We start from the raw sequence: 9,439 nt of genomic DNA, 5'->3' as shown, positions 1-9,439 counted from the left end.
CAAAACCTCCCGCTCCCGAGGAAACACTGTCCCTTTGTGCCATCGCACAATCCAGCAAACCTTGCGTTGCTGAGAGAAGTTGAACTTTTGAATATTCCCACTGGAAGCTCCTTTCTGCCGGAATCAGGCCGCCCATGGGGACAACAAACGGGCGCATTGTGGCATCCTGGGGGCCGCTGGCCACCGCGCTTCCCCCGCTCGCCGTCGCTCTGCTCTGTGGCCGCTGCCAAAATCATTTCGCTTCCCTGACCAACACCAGGGAGTTTTGTGCTTGGCTGTTTTTCCCTCCCTGAATTCCCGATGCTGCTGAATATGCGCTGGAATTCGGCTTTCTGCAGGCACGGCGTGAAGCGTTGGGAGTGTCCCCCGCGTCGCCCTGGGACCGGGGTGTCCTCAGGGCTGGGACCCTGCTTGCACCTCAGCTTCCTCCTCCTCCTCCTCCTTCTCTGCGCTTGCCGCCCTCTCCTGACCCCGGTGCACCTTCCCTCCTTCCCCGTCCCCTCGCTGGGTGCCGGAGGAGCTCAGGTGGGAGCTGATTCCTTTTTACCCGCTGCACCTAGGCTGGGATCGCGGCTTGGAAACGAAGGGTGGAGTTCAGTGGCAGTATCGCGGGCGTGGAGGCTACCGAGGGCAGCCCGAGGATGGCGGGGAACTCAACGCCCTGTATTCCAGCCTTTTCCATGTCAGGGAGTTTCTCCCACTGGATGGCGGCATCAGAGCAAAGGAATCTCTCCGGGAGAGGGGACCTTCACTGGAGAGAATTCTCTCCCTGAATTTCTGGCCCCCCAGAGCTTTGTGCTCGGGCTGGGGATGTGTGGGTTCAGCACACTCGTGTTTGCACCGTTCCTGGCACTGATGCTTAGCTCTCTGCCCTGTTCCATGCTCCCTGTCCCTCCCAGCACCCCAAAACAGGGTGCCATGTAACATCCTCTGCCGGCTCCTCTTTCCCTGTGGATGCAGAGGGACCTGCTGGGGACTCAGCTGGGACACTCTGAGCCACGACCAGGAGCAAAGCAGACCCAGACTGGGCAAGGAAAAGAGATGCCAGCCCTCATGGGTACACCAAAAGCAAATCCCTTATGTGCCCAAAGCCCTCCATGTTCCAACTGCTGGGGTGCAGAGGTCCCCCATGTCAAAGTCACACACCCCAGAATGGCCCATTTTTGCATGGAAAAAGGTTTGGGCCCAATTTTTCCATGGTGGTTGTAGAGGATACTCCAAAGCTCCAAGGCACTGGAAAACAAAGAAAACGGGGCCACTTCTTCTTGCACCTCATGGTTTTAACCCCAAATATTTCAATCTGCCTCTGGGATTTCATGGACATGGTGTTGGGCAGAAGGGCCTGGGTGGGCAGGGTAGGTTCATACTGGGCTGCAGCCCCTTTGCAAATAAGGTGCAGAGCAAGTACTCTGAGGCTGTTCTCTGGCCGGGGGACATCTCAGCTTACAGGCTTCCAGTTGGACTGGCACTACTGCTGGCACATGGGCAACCACAGATCCCAGAATCACAGGAACCCCTGAGCTGGGAGGGACTCTCAGGGATCATCCAGTCCAACCCTTGCCCTGTACAGACACCCTGTGTCTGAGGGCATTGTCAAAATGCTCCTGGAGCTCTGGCAGCCTTGGGGCTGTGCCTATTCCCTGGGAGCCTGGGAATGGGTGTCCAGCACCCTCTGGGGTAAAAACATTTCCCTAGTTACAAATCTAACCTTCCCTGACACAGCTCTGTGCTGCTTTTGCTGAGTTATTTTCCCTGCACTCTGAGGACAGTTCCATACAGCATCACAGGTGGGAGCTGTTCCACAGTGCCAATAAGCAGGAACATTATTTTTAATATCAGCCTGTGTTGCTGTTGCACTTGACCTTGGCAGCTTTTTATTTTGTAATATTTCCACAAGGAACAGGAGCTCAGCTACACTGACAATGTCCTTCTGACAAGCAACTTTTTCTGCTCCCCTGATACAAACAGGAATGACCTCCTGTGGCCAACAAATCTTTCTGAGAACTCAGTGACAGGAGCTCTAAGCCTGAAATAAATCAGGGTGTTCACTCAAACAGCACAGATGGAAGAACAGTGGCAATCTGGGTTTCAGTCCCACATTCCTCCAGAGCTTTGATGAAATACTGCTCTGGATGAAATGGTTTCCTCTGTGGCATTCTCAATACAGACAGCTGCTGTCCAAACTGGCCTAGAAAGGGTTGGGCCACAGAACTCTCAGGTGTAGCCTGGGATTTTCCTAGGATCTCCTGTGATGACCCAGTGATTTATCCTGGGTTGAAATGCCATCTCCAGGATATTTAGTCCTTGGGAAGGTGTTTCAGGGGTTAGTCTCCTGCAGGATGCAGAGCCTGTGGTGATTTTCCATTGGAATGTACCTGGGTGGAGCTTCCAGGTACTTGATGCCCCTTTTCCTCCTCAGTTCCAAGGGCTTCTCCCTTCTCTTTGTCTCAGGCTGAATGAGCCCTCAGCTGAGCTTGGAAAACTTGTGGCATGTCTGGAAGGAGCAGGGTCCCACCTCCTGAGTGGCTTTTAAATCCTGGGCATTTGTACCCTGAAGCACTGTGGAAAGCCCAGTGCCGGGGTGCTGGGGACTCTGGGGACACTGGAGGATACTGGGGACACTGGGGACACTGGGGACACTGGGGACACTAGGGACATTGGGGAGGGAAGGGTAGGGTGATGGTGCTGGAGGTCAGGGTAACTTGTCCCAGGGAGCACAGGATAATGCTGGAAAGAGTTGGGGCAACTGGTGGGAGCTGGATTTTTTTGATAAAACAAGGGAGGAAACTGGGGATTTTCCAAGGTAGTCTGGAAAGGAAAAGGCCAAGAAATCAGTCCTGCTCCTTGGGAGCACAGGGTGAGAATCCACAGGAGTGGGTTGCAGGACGTCACACCCACAGACCTTATCCAATCTCCTTCAAAAAGCAAGGATTTGCAGCTTGGTGCAATCCCTGGGAGCTGGAGGGTGTGAGGTGAGGAAGACCCCCCGCCCCAGTTACACTGGCAGGGCTCCAACCCATGACCCCAAAGTGAGCTTTAAGATTTGCTAATCTCAAAATATTGTTGGCACTCAGAGCAGTGATTTACTGCATGTTTTGCCACAGCAAGTACTTTCCAAAAGGCCATGCTAACTTTACACTGGAGATGCTGGGATCAGATAACTGGCCCTGGCAGCTCCCTCCTTGTCCCCCCCTGTCCCTCCTGGTTGCCATGCTGGGGTGCAAAAAGACAGCACAGCTTCTCCTGCACCCCTGCACAAGAAGAGCTAACCACAGGCACAAACAGCATTAAAAAAAGGACCAGCAAAGGTGATTTTCCTTGTGCAGGTGGTGGGATGGGACTGGGTCATGGCCTGGCTTGCAGGAAGATGTGAACTTCTGGAGAGTCCCAACATTTTACTTTGAAGTCACAGTGCCAGGGACAGAAAAGAGCAAACTGTGGTGCCCAGCCTGGCCATGTCCACCTCCCCAGGGCTTTGCAGGTTGTGAAAATAAATCAGCTTCTCACCTTCAGTGCCAGCCAGGGAGGACGACAGCCCTGCACGTCCCTTGGCATTCCTGCAATGTTTGAGCACCCCAAGAGATCCCAAGGGCTTTACAGGTGCTGGTCAGGATTGATGCCTCTGGCCACCACTGCCCAATGGGATCCTGGGGCATTTCCAGCCTGCAGAAGGGATGGGCTCCCTCGAGGTGTCAGCTGTGTCACAGAGCGGGGGATGGGTGCCTGCATCCAGCTCACTGTGCCATGGAATCCCAGACTGGTTTGCGTTGGAAGGGACCTTAAAGCTCATCCCATTCCCACCCCTTGCCATAGGCAGGGACACCTTCCACTAGCCCAGGGTGCTCCAAGCACCATCTAATCTGGCCTTGGACACTGCCATGGATGGAGCAGCCACAGCTTTTCTGGGCACTCTGTGCCAGGGCCTCACCACCTTCACAGGAAAGAATTCCTTCCCCATATCCCATCTAACCCTGCCCTCTGGCAGTGGGAAGCCATTTCCCTTGTCCTGTCACTCCATTCCTTCTCCAAAATCCCTCTCCAGCTCTCCTGGAGCCCCTTTAGGCACTGGAGGGGTCTCTAAGATCTCCTCCAGAGCCTTCTCTTTCCAGGCTGGACACCCCCAGCTCTCCCAGCCTGGCTGCAGAGCAGAGGGGCTCCAGCCCTCAGAGCAGCTCCATGGTCTCCTCTGGACTCGCTCCAGCAGCTCCACGTCCTTCCTGTGCTGAACCCCAGGGCTGGAGGCAGCTCTGCAGGTGAGGTCTCAGCTAAGTGGGGCACAGGGGCAGAATCCCCCCCTGCCCTGCTGCCCATGCTGGGGCATCAGCCCAGTTAGCTGGGGGTGTTTCTGAGACCTAGAACACACGGCTGGGACATATTAAGCACCAACACCCCAAGCTCTTCTCCCAGGGCTTCTCTCAGATTTTGTGTGACTGAGAATTTCTCATCCTTCTTAAGAGTCAGCACTCGATAGGCAGAAGACCCCCCCATCTCTTCTTCTTGTCTCTGGATCCCCCGGGATCTCTGCCACCTCCTAACCCCCAGGACATGGGTAAGAGCCAAAGCCGCCTCCAGCCTCATCCCTGGATCTCCCTGTCCTTGGTCATGTCCAGCTGGAGGTTTTGGCCTTTCCCTGCAAATATCCAAGTGTCCTTTGGCACTGACTTGCTCATGGACAAAGAGGATGAGATTGGAGCATCTTCCATGGCTGTTTCTTTTCAGGTTATTGGATCAACAGATCAACCCCCTTTTGTTCTCTGGGCACCATGTCTTGGCCCAGCTGCTCAGGAGGTGTTTTGGGGAAATGCTTCCCCCAGGGATGGCACGGGGCTGTCACGCTGTGTGGAACGGGGACAGAGCAGGGAGCAGCTGCTGGGTGCCCTGACCGTGGCACTCAAGTCCCTGCATCTAGAACAGGGCTGGGCCACAGCTGGCTCTGGGGACAACACAGCTGGCTCTGGAGACACCACAGCTGCCTCAGGACTCCCAGGACCAGGTATTTTCAAAGCTTGACTGGGAGGATTTCACTATCTGGAGGGTTTGGGCGGGACCCAGCACGGGAAGAACTGGATTGAGTGTCCCCATGATGCTCCCTTGTGGCAACAGGGAAAGGATGAGGCTGGGCCCTTTTGGACAACCCAAACTCTGTGTGTATTCCCACAGTTTAACTGGATATGTATTCCAAGTCTACTGGGACCTGGTGGAAGTCACTGGCATTTGGGGATGCTCCAAACCCTCTCATAGCCCCTCCGACCCAGCAAACTCTTCAGGGAGGGGGACACAGTAGGGGAGTTCTCAAATAAAGGTGTTTAGGTTACAGAGGGTCATGGGATGGGCCCAGGACATACTGTCCCAACAAGGAGCAGATCCCATTTGCTTCCAAAAATCCTGGGAAGGGACAGCCCTTCCCAAACACCCTGGACATGACAAGGTGCAAGCAGCCCTTGTGGTCACCACCACACTGGCTTCAAGGACTTCCTTTGGATATCACTGCCTCGTCTGAAACATGGCTGTTCACCAGTGTCCCTGGGGCTGGGGCAGGTCTGGCTGCAGGACATCCTGCTGGTCCTGCCTGCTCTCAGCTGAACAGGGATGCTCCAGGATGGAGCTTGGCAGAGTCCTGCAGGGACTGGGAGCAGGGTGACAGGAGCAGGGGGCAGGAGGAGATGGGAGGGCACAGGGAAGGTAAGGGTGCCAGTGAAAGCAAGGCAAGAAAAGGAGGTGTTGGATGTGAGAAAATACGGAAAGAGCTGGGAGGGGAAGTGTAAACATCAGTGTTGGTCCTACAGGAGGGAGTGGGTAGGAGCAATGGCCTTGAAAACACTCAAAGTGGCCTTAAATCCTTGATGGAGGTATGGGGATCTGATGGAGGGGATGCTGAAGGTCAAATGAGACCGGGAGTGTCTAACCCTGGGCTGTTACTGGCCAATGTCATGGTGCACCCTAGGAGGGCTTCCAGTCCCTCAAAGTCCTTGGGGCAGGCCTGGACACCCTCTTGGGGACTGGCAGTGCCTGGTCCTGCCTGGAACTGCAGGTGAGAACATAAGCAAAGCAGGGTCTGAGAAGTGGTGCCTGTCTTTGTGCAGAGCAAACACTGAGTTCCCTGCTGGTCTTAATCCATACTGAAATTTGGCCTTGGTGCTGGTGGAGCCTGGGGCTGAGCTGTTCCCTCTCCCTTCTCCTGCAGAGCCTCCCAGCTCTTTGCTCAGGAGACAGAAGAAGCTGGTGTGGCTGTGGCTCCTGGGTGCAAATGTTCAGAATAAACCAGCAAAGGGGCTTTGAAACAGTTCAGGCCTTCCTGAGCTCCTGGTTTTAATGAAGAAGGAAAATCTGAGCTCCTAATTGCAGCTTCTCCCTGCCTCAGAGCAGGCCCAGCCAGGGCAGGTGGTGACAGAGCCTTATTGGCATCTCCAGCTGCTGTCCCCAAGCCTTGGTAGAGGTGACTCTGTGCAGACTGAAGAGAGCAGGGCTGATACAGCCCTGTCCCTGCAGGCTCTCCGTCCTAGGTGAGCTCCTGCTGACAGACCCAGAAGTAGGGCAGGGCTGGAAAAAACTCACCCCAGGCAGAGCAGTGCCCCAGGACTGGCATTGCTCCTGGGCACACGGCAGGTGAGAGCTGTGGTGCCAAGGTGCGTGAGGGTTCCAGCTGGCCTGGCACGCTCAGGCCCAGCTGGCCCTGGGTGCAGCTGCTGCAGGTCACTGTCCTGCAGCTCCTGCTTGGGCTGTGCTCTTCCTTTGTACTGTGACTGTAATTGTGGTGGCCCCACAGGTGGCCTTGGGGAAACCACTTTGGCTCTGATGACTCTCTGGTGGCTTTTCCACTGCAGTGCTGTCGCAGGCTGGAGGGAACACAGAGCTCCCTGGCTCAGCTCCCAGCAACTCAGGGGGCAAAATCAGGACATCTCTGCATGAGTTTTCCTATTTTTCTACTCCATCCATCTTGGAGGAAAATGATCCCATTACAACTGCAAAACAACAGTCCAAAAGTTGGTTCTGGATATTTGTGCCCCCTGCCTGCATCTGGCAGCTCCTGATCCCAGCAGGGAGAGAGCAGGTCTGAGCACCTACCCTGATGCTCCATGAGCTGATATTGGGGGACCTGGAGGTGGGTGAACCCTGATCGATCATGGAATCAGACAATCAGTTAGGTTGGAAAAGACCCTTAAGATCATCGAGTCCAACCTTTAACCCAGCATTGCCAAGGCCACCACTAACTGATGTCCTCAGCTGACACATCCACATGGCTTTTAAATCCTTCCAGGGCTAGGGACTCTACCACTATCCTGAGCAGTGGCAGGGCTGGACAACTCTTTCCCTGAAGAAAGGGTTACTGGAGAGTCAGTGAATCAATCTGGTGCTGCTGAGTGCTGCTTGGGTGAGCTGGGCTGCACTCAGTGACAGGGACAGCTCTGGAGCCTGTGGCTGTGAGAACCCTGTATTGGTGCCCACCAAGGGATGTCCACCAGGTCAGAGATGCTCCTCAGCACTTCAGAGATGCTCCTATTAATGTTTCTTTATTACCTGGCTGTGTTCTCTAGACCAGACAAGGATATTTTAAAGCAATACTTGCTTAAAATTCCTGTCTCAGGGTGACACCTGAACAGGCCCTTTCCTGGGGGGCTTTGGGAGGGGAACTGGGGCCATGTCCCAGCTCAGGCCTGGACCCCCTGCCTGCAGTCATTGCTTTGGGATGAAGTAAGTGTCCACTTGTGTGTGACAGACAAATGGAAATCTTGTCTGGTCCCAGCCCACCTGCTGCCTGCCCCGGCTGCTTGACTCAGTGCTCTGCGAATATCACAGTGACAGCAAGGCTGGAAATGCTGCTGGGAGCTGGAGCTGGAGCCAGGGGCAGGAATGTGGAATATGGGAGGTGGTAGATAAGGCACTGAGCCTGCCCACCTAAATGCTCTGCTGGCATTTGTGGTTGACTACTCTGTGTTTTCCAGATGAGCTCCCTGGTTTTCTGGAGATCTGAGTTATCCCCTCCCCTGGAAGGGGAACAAGGTAAGAGCAGGAACAGCAGTTGAAAGAAGGGCACAGACCCACACAGGAATCAGCTCCAGTAACCATCAGCAACAGCCCCCGTGAAGTGGCATGGACACCTCCTTTCTGCTGAAATTTAGGGGATTTGGGCATTTTTCTGGCCTTCTGTGATGTCTCCCACGGACTCACAGTCTGCACAATGTGTGCAGGGCTGGATGTGGCCAAAGGGAGGTGGGGATGGTCCCTTCTCTGTCCTGTTGACTTTGAATTTATCTCACAGGGGTTGGCAGTGGGGACAGTGAGTCCTGGGTGTCCCCTGGTACAGGCTGTGGGTGATTCTCCCTGTTGACATCCATGCTGATCCCCTGGTGCTCTGTCCTCTGCCCTGGCCAAACCCACGGCTGTGCCAAGGACCAGAAGACACCAAGCCCAGAGCCTGCAGTGGCCCAGGTGTGACATCCACCTGCTGCTTTCATAGTCCTGCTGGAGTGCAAAGAGCCCACCAGGATCTCCAGAGATGTTAATGGGGACAGGGACAAGAGGGGATGAGCACAGAGGATGTGGCAGCTTCAGGGAGTCCTTCCCACCCTAATGACGTGAGCTCTGTGTTTATTCCCGGCCTTTGGCTTCTCCGCTTTGCTTTATGATGCACAAGTGGGAAAATCTCACCACCTTCTGTCTAATCCTGGAGCCCTGTTTAGGGCATGGCCCTCATCTCTGGAAGCCTCCAGGATTTGCCCCAGCTGTTGGAGGCATCCTCCACCTCCCCACACTGACACATCAGCTGTCATGGTGGGGAAGGCATTCCTGAAGCTTCCCCCATTCCACCTGGCAGGGCCTCTAGTTTTCTGAACTGGGAGTCCGGGTGGATGGGCTGACCTGATATTTTGGGGGAACAAATTCACCTCTTTGCAATGGGATGCTGTCAAACAAACACAGCTAGAAAATGATTGACCACTGTGCTGCGTCATCAGGGGGAGCTGGAATAACAGTGGCACGAGGAGGATCCTTTCAGGCATAAATGATACTGCCCTTTTTTAGACCTATACTCACTTGAAAAATAAGTAAGGAAATGTATCAGTGACTCAGTGGGCTGGAAATGTGGGTCAAAACCAATTTATAAAAGTACCAGCTTTTTGTAGGAAGAGATTTTTTTTCTCACTGGAGAACGTGGATAACCTGTATATCAACTAAAACCTGAAATACAGTTTCAGGCAAAAATGTGCTGATATTTAAATTATCACTAAATTTTAATATTCAACCTTCCCAGCTGCCTGCAGGAACAGCCCCCTCTGTGTGATTTTCATTTCCATCACCAGACTAATTTGAGCTCCCTCATCTTAAACTGGGGGCTGGTGTCCTGGCTGATGTCCACTCCTGTCCTGGGTGGTGAAATCACCCCCTGGCAGCAGGTTCTCTGTCCCCGTTGTGAATCCTCAAGTGAAGCCATTGTGGTGGG

The sequence above is a fragment of the Prinia subflava genome, chromosome 23, assembly GCF_021018805.1.
Source record: "Prinia subflava isolate CZ2003 ecotype Zambia chromosome 23, Cam_Psub_1.2, whole genome shotgun sequence".
In the NCBI taxonomy this organism is placed as follows: Eukaryota; Metazoa; Chordata; class Aves; order Passeriformes; family Cisticolidae; genus Prinia; species Prinia subflava.
This window is presented reverse-complemented; position numbering follows the sequence as displayed.